The 10,602-nt window shown below is 43.8% G+C and overlaps 1 pseudogene; it reads right to left on the bottom strand.

The window, feature by feature from the left end:
* Positions 1-9,147: 9,147 nt before the first annotated feature.
* Positions 9,148-9,326, bottom strand: LOC116802918 (annotated as a pseudogene).
* Between the last annotated feature and the right edge of the window lie 1,276 nt (positions 9,327-10,602).

Below are 10,602 nucleotides of genomic sequence, written 5' to 3' on the forward strand. Positions count from 1 at the left end.
CTTGATACAATTCTGTAAAGTCTTTATATCAAAAATTATATGTTAGGGACAATATCATATGCGTCACTAAATTGATGACGAGGTGTTTGGCAACTTGACATAAATCTTTAAAGTCTTTATATCAAAATTATATGATAGGGAGAATATCATATGCGTCACTAAATTAATGACGAGGTGTTTGGCAACTTGATATAATTCCTTTAAGTATTTATAATAATTGTATGATAGGGACAATATCATACGCGTCACTAAATTGATGACGAGGTGTTTGGCAACTTGATACAATTCTGTAAAGTCTTTATATCAAAAATTATATGATAGGGACAATATCATATGCGTCACTAAATTGATGACGAGGTGTTTGGCAACTTGACACAAATCTTTAAAGTCTTTATATCAAAAATTATATGATAGGGACAATATCATATGCGTCACTAAATTGATGACGAGGTGTTTGGTTACAGGAAAAAATCATTTATTTATCGTATCATCAAGCAAAGGATAAGCTTCAGTGGATCGCAGTATGGCAGCTGCTCAACCACTTACAACACCTTGCCTGTTACAAAAGTCGTTTACAATTGATTCTAGGCTTTGTCATTGTATTAAATAATGCTTTTATATGTAACTAACGCGGCATCAGGTGATCGAAGATCCTCCTAATTTACTATGTTACAAATTACATTGGCATCACATCCATTGTCGTTTATAAAATAAATTATAAACTTTAAATGGTTTAGAAGCCATACAATGCAAATTGCCCCTAATTTATCACATTGCAGTCCAGCACGGATACGACCTTAGAGGCGTTCAGGCATAATCCAACGGACGTAGCGTCTTACCACTGTTCGCTCGAACAAGTATTGTGCCATTGGTCCGTACCTGCGGTTCCTCTCGTACTACGCAGGAATGCTGTCGCAACAACGTTTTGTCATTAGGGTAAAACTAACCTGTCTCACGACGGACTAAGCCCAGCTCACGTTCTCTTGCATGGGTGAACAATCCAACGCTTGGTGAATTTTGATACACAATGATAGGAAGAGCCGACATCGAAGGATCAAAAAGCGACGTCGCTATGAACTCTTGGCCGCCACAAGCCAGTTATCCCTATGGTAACTTTTCTGACACCTCTTGTTAAAAACTCTTTAAACCAAAAGGATCGATAGGTCGAGCTTTTGCTGTCCCTGTGTGTACTGAACACCGAGATCAAGTCAGCATTTGCCCTTTTGCTCTATGTGTGGTTTCTGTCCGCACTGAGCTGGCCTTGGGACACCTACGTTTTTATTTGAGAGATGTACCGCCCCAGTGGCCTTGAGTTGGATCATACCTGAGTAATTGGAGTTATACCAAATTTTTAAATCAAAAATACATAAATGCATCGTTTTATTAAAGAATTTGTTTGCGATTATATAACAAACTCGTGATACTTTGATCAAGAAGCTTGCATCAAAACCCAATACCATAAGATATAATAAATATATCCGTATAATGGCTAGGAAATGATAAACGTTCCATTTAATCAAGTAAGTAAGGAAACAATAAGAGTAGTGAAATTTCATTGACGATACCAAACCGAGGACTAATATCCCCCACTTATTCTACACCTCTTATGTCTCCTTATACTGCCAGATTAGAGTCAAGCTCAAAAGGGTCTTCTTTCCCCGCTAATTATTACAAGCCCGTTCCCTTGGCTGTGGTTTCACTAGATAGTAGATAGGGACAATGACGACTTTTCGGATCTCTCCGAACTTGTTTTACGTGGCGTGTTCCACACTGAAGGATTACAACCACAACACCCTATACACCCACAAGTGAGCATATGGTGCATGTGTCTGGATACGACAGACAAGCGTCCCGGACTAGAAGCTATAGCTATGTAAATAGCGACCACCTGGGTAGCAATTCGAGTACTTGCTTGCCGGGCAAGCACTCCCCCTTGCCGAGGAGCGAGATCTACCTAAAATCTTTACTGATCTCTGGGTCACAGCACACGAGTTTTGCGCAACCGTAACTCAAACGTCGAACACGAAGGCTCTACCCGCAATATGGGTACCAACCACAGCCACCACGATACTCCCACCAGGGGGCCTACCTCAATGTGCAGTCTTGGATAGCTGCACAACCCGTGGTACCGAAAGAGAGGCTCGGTGGGCCTCCTCCTTTTGCTCCGTCAAGCATGGTTAGAGGAACCTGTCGCTATATTAGTCGCCTCTTACGACAAGCAATAGCGGACTGTGGAAGTATTCTCGCCGCTAAACACACGGCGAAGATGTTGGGCTAAACACCCCTCCTCCTCCGGAACACTTCGTCCACAAACACTGCCAGCCGTTGAGTCCTCTGTTGGTCTTTCAGGATTCTCTCGAAGGTCCAGTTTTCGACAAGGCGCTGAACTCCAAGTCCATCGAGGTTCCGCAAATCTGCATATAGGGGGCAAGCGCACAATATGTGCATCCAGTCCTCATATGGATCTCCACAAGCGCAAGCAGTGGTATCGCTGAGGGCTCTCCCTTGCAAAAATGCGTTGAACGACCCGTGACCTGTCAGCAGGTAAGACGTCCTCATCGAGAATCCAAAGCTTGGATCCCGATAGGCGAGAGTGACGTATGGGATGAATCTATGCGTCACCCGTCCTGGTTTGCTGTCGTCATCACATCTGTTCTGCCAACTCTGCAGTAAGCACTAATCTAGGCGAGTCTTCCTCTGCTTCCAGCTTAGACACGTAATGTCCTCGTCGTAAAGCCAGTCGTTCTCCTCCAGCGGGTATCCACGCTTTAGCTTGTATTTGACCGCTAATAACTTAGCAGCCAAGTCAAGCGGGGTAGCTCCACCAAGTACCTGCAGTGCCACTGTGGACACTGTTCGGCATACCGAAAGGCATCCAAGCAGGATTAGCCTCTGGCAGGAGGCTAGTCGTCTCTGGGCAGCTACTTGTTCGGCGGTGTCATACCATACCGGGTGCACCAAACAGCACACAAGGTGCCATGAGTCCGTCATATATGGTCCGCCTGGCTCGAGGACTGAAGCCCCAGTCGGCTCGAAGCACTCTCGCCAATGCTCCAACGACTCCGGTGATCAGCTGGCGAAGCGAAGCTATGTGCGTGAGGAATTTCATTCCTTCACTGACCGTGATGCCAAGGTACCGACAGCTAAGCACATACGGAAGGTTCGCTCCAGCAAACCTCACCGTATGCGCACGTCTCAAGGCACCTTTCAGCAGCATTATTACCGTCTTGCTGGTCGAGACGGCAACGCCAACTTCCGCTTCCCACGCTTCTACGATGGACATCAGTTGTGCTCCTTTTTCCTCTAGCATAGCTCGGGAATTTCCCTCGACGAGAAGCAGCAAGTCATCCGCGTATGCACTCAGCTGGCAATACGGCTGGAGACGCTGAAGCAGTACATCCATCAGTATGTCCCAGATAAATGGGCCGCTGATTGACCCCTGCGGGCAGCCTCTAGTTACCGGTACATCCACAGTACCGGAACTGCTTCGGATCACTGCTCTTCGGCCGGAGAAAAAGCTCTGCCACAAGCTCATTTCCCGGCATCCCAAGTCGGCTAGTCGGCGGAGTGCAGCACTCCATTCGACATTGTCCAATGCTCTTTGAAGTCCACAAATGTGCCGAGCACGTATTGCGCCGGGCTGGCACAAATACTGCTCTTCACGTGCCTCCAAGCATCCTCCACACATCGTCCTTGGCGAAATCCAAACTGCCATCTGCAGCCTTCCGGAAGAACTTCTCTCACACGATTCACCATGATGGCCTTGAGCAACTTACCAAAGACTGGTAGCAAGCATATTCCTCTATATGAGGAGGGCTCACACTTGTCCTTATCTGGCCCTTTCAGTAGCGAGACAACTCGTGGGCACTTCCACTCGGCGGGAAAGTATCCTAATCGGATGCATCGGGAAAACAACGATGCTAGGTGCTCGGGTATGGCGTGCCAGACTGCCTTGCAGATAGTGCCGTTGATACCGTCCAAGCCGGGAGAGCGCCTGCTCTTCAACCGGGCAACACATACATCAACCTCGAATACTTCGAGGGCCGGTGGGACTTCCTCCGCGATGGCAGTCGGTGCTTCGGACTCCGCAACTGGGAAGAAATTGCGGAGGAGCACTCGTGCACAGTCACCCCAATCAGTGATCAACTCGCCATTCACGCGGAGGCACCCAATCTCCGTGCACTTTCTGCGGCCTCGGCAAATCTTGTAGACGCGCCCCCATGGGTCGTCGGCATGATCTTCCACGAAGCGTTTCCAGTCATCCATTTTCGCTCTCCCAATGAGCTTCTTGTAGTTGGCTGAGGCCCGCCTCAGCTCGACCACTACACGCTCTATAGCGGCACCGTCATCACGACGCCTTCCATCTTGGAGTAGGCGACGAAGTCTCCGGACTTCGCGCCTTGCAGCGCAGAGGTCGGCAGTCCACCAACGTGCTCTCCTGTTGGGCGATCGAATCGACTTTCTTCCCAGCGCAATATCACATACATTATGTACTATACTGCGCAGGGTCAAAACTTGCTGGTCCAATGGCGACTCTGAGAAGTTTTCCGGAAGTTCGGCTGCTATACTCACCATTTCCTCCTTGAACAATCGCCAACGTGCATTGTAGAAGTTCCAGGACGGCACAGGAGCTATGCTCTCAACTGCGCGCGCGGTAGGTTCGGCCACAACAGTAATGATGTTGTGGTCACTCAATTCCCACTCGTCCACTCTCCACTCATATGTGGCCCACATAGATGCTGCCTCATTGACGATTGTCACGTTGATATCGCTAGTAGCTCTGTGATTATCGAACGTGTACACCTCTGTTGACTGGTTTAGGGCGGCGACTCTTGCCTCCAGCATCCACTCTGACAGCAGCTCACACCGTCTGTAGTTAGCTTTCCCCTCGGCATGACGAGAGAGTTTGTTAAGCCACATGGGGGACACTGCTTTCGCGTCGAGGCCCGGGATTGCATGGGTTATGCTGGCCTTGTACCGGAGGTACGGTTCCAGAGGTGCATCGAACTGGCAGTATGCGGCGCCGTCTGGGTTTCCTCGAGGCACTGCTTCCGCTCAAGGCACTCGCGCTGCTGTCGCTCTCCATCGGCATTACTACGATGGTGGCTCCTCCTTCCGTCGACGCCAGCAACCGTATGCTCACTGACACGAGGTAGTTGTTCTGGAACTAGAGCTCCACCTATCGGTAGAATCTGGCAGCCCTAAACTTTCCCTAGACACAAACCTTAGCAGTGACTGCCACCAATAAGCTTTGCTGCTCAAAAAGCTTACTCGAAAGCTCGCCAGGCAGCACGTGCTGAGTGGAAAATTTGCAATAATTTATTGCTAATTACTTCCAAACCGCTTGTTTATAACGCACAAAAATTTGTACGCAACTTCTGCGGAGCACTAATTCACCGATTTAATTACTTTCCAAACAAGGAAAACCTAGTTCTTCGCAATCTGTACACGAACGCAACGAAAACACGTCCGTCGTTAATCCATTCATGCGCGTCACTAATTAGATGACGAGGCATTTGGCTATTTTTTTTTTTTTTTTTTTTGATCGCGGAGGTATGGAAATCTATCGAAAGATACTAGGTCTGCCAAAACTGCGTGTGGTCAGTTTTCCTAGCATGCACGATTCATTGCTCTATCTGAACCAAAGTTCCGAAACGCCTACGTGCTAAAACCATCCTCATAGCCATTTAATTATAACCATTATTTTGCGATGTTTATGCCTTTATTGATGTTATGCCAAGACAGCAAGCAAATTTTTTGAACGAAACGTTTTAGCTAAGTCCAATTTCGGGAAAAACCGCTCAGGTACATGAACTTTTTAAAACAACCGAGACTGCCTCTCATAACCTGGACGCTAATGATATGATTATCATATTTGCTGAGGAGACCCTTCGCTATCAATCTTTTAACGGATTGACCACTCCAGATCCCCCTCCAGTTCAGGGTGGCAGAATGGAATTCAATGTCACCTGCGGCTTCGAATCTGCGACGAAATTCAGTTCGTATGTCCGGTCTGTCGTATCTATTGATTTTGCGCTGGAGTGCATCATCGATAGAGTGTCACAATTTGTATGTCGATCACATCAATGTGATTTTGTCGTAGTGCCACCAGGTCTGGTTTATTAAGGCCGGATTCGCACTGCAGACTTGGTTCAACAATGAGAACGCAGCCTCTCTCCTCAAGTCCCGCTTGATTCGATTTACTACGCAGTTGTGTCTAGCTACCCTCCTCCCATGCGATCGGTAGAATTTTTGCATTATGTGGTTTGTTGTTTCGGGAGCGTCACATCCTGCACGACACTATCGTTCCAATTCGTGCCTTACCCTTGTAGTATGAGACTTCGTGGGTAGGGCATTTATCCGCAGACGAATACCGTCTATATATTCCTTTCCTCTTAATAAACGCGTGGGTTGACCCCACCCGTGTTGCGGGCCCCAATGGCCCGCTTCATGGAGTCCGCTACCATCAACTGAGAGGTACAACTTGTTCGCCCAATATTTTTCTATTGCCGGACGCGATAACAATTCATTTTGTTCAGCTAATAATCTATCTCGGAAAGGAAAGAGCTGGCTACCTCGTTTTGCGTGAGGTGAGGCCATTTAATGTTACTCAATCGTCTTAGCCTTAACATTGGAGCTACCCATCTTAGTGATGGAATTCCGAGACTTCCAATTTTTGGGGGTGCATGAACAAATGCTATCGGCACATCCAACGGAAGATTTAGCCATCTTCGCACATAGTATCTTATTAGCTTGTCAGTTTTTCGTAGGACGCCTATCGCCACACTCCCAAGGGCTAACTTGTGATAGAGCTGTGGGATAAGGACAGTCCGAAGGGCGAACATCCTCTGTTGTGGTTTGAGGGGGCCTTTGTCAATCTTTGTAGCTTTGGACCAATGTCCTCGTCCGGATTGCATCGAAGCCTCCCGGTTGCAGTGAAATTGATGCCTAGGTACTTCCACTCGTCCGTGCGCTTCAGTGATGGAATCTCACTCGAGCCTACGTACAAGCTCTGTGCCTCTAACACGGTACACTTCTGTTTCGGCTGGCCCTTAATGCCAACGGTAAAACATTTGTCGGCATTAAGTTTGAGGACGACGATAGATAGAAAATCCAACGTCTTGTCCAACAATGAGTGAATTTCTTCACTTTGACATTCAGAGCACTGTGCAGAAATCACATTGTGTCAACACCCGCTAGGGCCATCACAATGCTTTGTTTTAATTAGACAGTCGGATTCCCCAAGTCCATGCCAGTTCTGAATTGATTGTTAATTGATAATCGTTATAATTGATAAGAACTAATTGGTTTAACCCAAATAGTATTCTTAAAAATGTTAGCAAGAAAGTTCCACAATTGGCTACGTAACTAAACTATCCGGAGAACGAGTAACTAACATAAATGCTAAAAACTCTATTTACCCAGAACGAGCACATAAACCATGTTATTGTTTCCCAATCAAGCCCAGCTATCTCAATCTTTAGAGCCAATCCTTATCCCGAAGTTACGGATCTGATTTGCCGACTTCCCTTACCTACATTATTCTATCGACTAGGGACTCTTCACCTTGGAGTCCAGCTGCGGATATTGGTAAGGCCTGTTGAGAAGTTTGCGTGTCCCCACCATAAATTTTCAAGGTCCGAGGAGAAAATATCGACACAGCAGTATATGTCATGCTCTTCTAGCCCATCTACCATATCTCTCTGCGAAAGACTTCCATGGTAGTACGGCTATAAAACAGAAAAGAAAACTCTTCCGATATCTCTCGACGGCTTCTTTATGGTCGTTCCTGTTGCCAGGATGAGCACGAGGCCCATATTTAATAACAAACGGATACTCAACAGGTTACGGAATTGGAACCGTATTCCCTTTCGTTCAAAATTATTCAAGTGTATTATATTCGCTTTGTTTATATAATTAGGCATTTTTGTTTTACTTGAAAATTTTCGGCTTTCGCCTTGAACTTAGGACCGACTAACTCGAGATCAACCACTGTTCACACGAAACCCTTCTCCACTTGTCCTCCAAGGTCTCATTCGATTATTTGCTACTACCACCAAGATCTGTACCAATGGCAGCTCCATGCAGGCTTACGCCAAACACTTCTACGCATACTATTGTACCTTCCTACTCACTAAAGTTTCAAAATTTATATCACAAGTAATATAAATCATCTACTTTAGCGGTAATGTATAGGTATACAACTTAAGCGCCGTCCATTTTAAGGGCTTGTTGCTTCGGCTGGTGAGTTGTTACACACTCCTTAGCGGATTTCTACTTCCATGATCTCCGTCCTGCTGTTTTAAGCAACCAACGCCTTTCATGGTATCTGCATGAGTTGTTAATTTGGGCACCGTAACATTACGTTTGGTTCATCCCACAGAGCCAGTTCTGCTTACCAAAAGTGGCCCACTGGGCACATTATATCATAACCTTGAACTTCATATAAAGAAAGTTAAGGTTCTTAGCCATTTAAAGTTTGAGAATATTTTAAGATCGTTTCAACCCTAAGGCCTCTAATCATTCGCTTTACCAGATAAGATTATTTTATATAATATTAAAATGCACCAGCTATCCTGAGGGAATCTTCTGACAAGGTTGTCCTTCGCTAGAATATTTGCCATATAGACAATGTGACTTAGTGCTGCCCTTTTTTTTCGCTCGCCGCTACTAAGAAAATCCTTGTTAGTTTCTTTTCCTCCCCTAATTAATATACTTAAATTCAGGGGGTAGTCCCATATGAGTTGAGGTTGTATATATAACTTTATTTGGCCATAAATTCTTTATATATAAATGATAAAACAATCAATTAAATTCGTTACAAATAGTTCCAATAGTTCTTGTAAGCAAATTTATTTTTTATCCATTTAACGAACCAACGAAGAATAATAACAAAACCAAGATTTTTCTTTTTCCGAATCATTAATAAGAAAAAATTATAGATGAAAAATATTTCAATTTTTTATGCTAGACATTTCTCAGTATTACTTGATTGAAAAAGAAAATATTTCTCTTCGTTTTTCACATTCAAGTGGAGATAACGTTTTTCATTTCTTTTTTAATATTATGAATAAAATCATTATTTAATCCAATAATATACCATATGCTTATAAAAAATTTATAAACAACTTAATTAGCATAGTCTTACAACCCTCAACCATATGTAGTCCAAGCAGCACTATAAAATTAATTAAAGTACATAACAGCATGGACTGCGATATGCGTTCAAAATGTCGATGTTCATGTGTCCTGCAGTTCACACGATGACGCATAGCTTTCTGCGTTCTTCATCGACCCATGAGCCGAGTGATCCACCGCTTAGAGTTTTATAATTCATTTTTATATAATGTCAATATTGTTTTTATTGAAAGAAATTAAAAATATTCCTTCAATAAATTTATTTTTATACCTAATATAAATGTTGCGAAATATCTTAGTTTCATATAAGCATTATGTATCATAATAATCTGGTTATGGTTTGCTATTTTGGGTGACACATACTGCAAAATTTATATAAAACATTAACCTGATGGATGACAGGTACAAACATTGTATATTTTAGGTTGTTGCATTAGCCAACGTATGCTCATAACATAGATGAACAATACATATTCGCAACGCGTGTATATTATGGTCCATATACACACACACTTATTTTGATTACCAAATTCAAAATTATTTTAATTTTAATTCGACTTCTACTTTCGAATTTAGTTTAGTTTCTTCGATTTCCATGTTCGAGAATTTGTTTTTATAGGAAACGCCGTTGTTGTAGTAAGTACTGCCACAAATACGCACAACAACATTAATAATGTTAAAGTCTTTTTATGAGGTTGCCAAGCCCCACATATAAAATAAAAGCCATCTTCATTTTATTTTGACTTTAACTTTTGATTCCGTGGAATCATTTTGTAATATTTTTATTTTGGTAAATTGTATTTATTTGTATTATACCAAATGTTTATTAACGATAAGGATATTATACAACAATGAACCTTCCGCAGGTTCACCTACGGAAACCCTGTTACGACTTTTACTTCCTCTAAATAATCAAGTTCGGTCAACTTTTGCGAAACAACCGTAACACGCAAGGCGTCACAGTGATCACGTGTGGAGACCTCACTAAATAATTCAATCGGTAGTAGCGACGGGCGGTGTGTACAAAGGGCAGGGACGTAATCAATGCGAGTTAATGACTCACACTTACTGGGAATTCCAAGTTCATGTGAACAGTTTCAGTTCACAATCCCAAGCATGAAAGTGGTTCAGCGATTTACCCGGACCTCTCGGTCTAGGAAATACACGTTGATACAGGACATCTAAGGGCATCGCAGACCTGTTATTGCTCAATCTCATTATTTCTAGACGCAATTTGTCAATTTAAGATGCTAGTGTCCTTATAATGGCACAAACCAACCGGTTCGGCACCACTTACATAAACACATTCAAACACAATAAACATTTTACTGCCACCATGAATGAAGGCTACATAAGCTTCAGCACCATAATCCTGAAGATATCTATTTAATATATTTGAGTCTCGACAAATTACTCCACGAACTAAGAACGGCCATGCACCACCACCCATAGATTCCCGAAAGA

The sequence above is a fragment of the Drosophila sechellia genome, unplaced genomic scaffold (assembly GCF_004382195.2).
Source record: "Drosophila sechellia strain sech25 unplaced genomic scaffold, ASM438219v1 U_25, whole genome shotgun sequence".
NCBI lineage: Eukaryota > Metazoa > Arthropoda > Insecta > Diptera > Drosophilidae > Drosophila > Drosophila sechellia.